Consider the following 907-nt stretch of genomic DNA (forward strand, 5'->3'; position numbering starts at 1 on the left):
TGTCTGGAATGATGTCTGGAATGATGTGTGGAATGATACGTGCAATGATATGTGGAATGAGGTGTGGACTGATGATTGGAATAATGTGTAGAATGTGTGTGGAATGATGTGTGGAATGATCTGTGGAATGATGTGTGGAGTGATGTGTGGAATTATTTGTGGAATGAGGGTGAGGAATGAGGTGTTTAAATGAGGTGTGGAATGTTTTGTGGAATGATGTGTGGAATGATGTGTGAAATGAGGTGTGGAATGTTGTTTGGAATGATTTTTGAATTGATGTGTGGAATGATGTGTGAATTGATGTGTGGAATTACGTGGAATGATATGTGGAATGAGGTGTGGAATGATGTTTGGAATAATGTGTGGAATGTGTGTGGAATGATGTGTGGAATGATGTGTGGAATGAAGTGTGGAGTGATGTGTGGTATTAGTTGTGGAATGAGGGTGAGGAATGAGGTGTTTAAATGAGGTGTGGAATCTTTTGTGGAATGATGTGTGGAATGATGTATGGAATGATTCGTGGAATGCTGTGTGGAATGACGTGTGGAATGATGTGTGGACTGATGTTTGGAATGATGTGTGCAATGATGTGTGAATTGATGTATGGAATTACGTGTGGAATGATGTGTGGAATGATGTGTTGAATGATGTGTGGAATGATGTGTGGAATGACATGTGAAATGGTGTGGGGAATCATAGAAGGAATGACGTGTGGAATGAAGTTAGGAATAATGTGGGAATGAGATGTGGAATGAGGTGTGGAATGATGTTTGGAATGAGGTTTGAATTGATGTGTGGAATGATGTGTGAATTGATGTGTGGAATTACGTATGGAATGATGTGTGGAATGAGGTGTGGAATGATGTATGGAATGAAGTGTGGAATTAAGTATTGCATGATGTGTTGA

This window comes from Pristiophorus japonicus, unplaced genomic scaffold (genome assembly GCF_044704955.1).
Source record: "Pristiophorus japonicus isolate sPriJap1 unplaced genomic scaffold, sPriJap1.hap1 HAP1_SCAFFOLD_585, whole genome shotgun sequence".
NCBI lineage: Eukaryota > Metazoa > Chordata > Chondrichthyes > Pristiophoridae > Pristiophorus > Pristiophorus japonicus.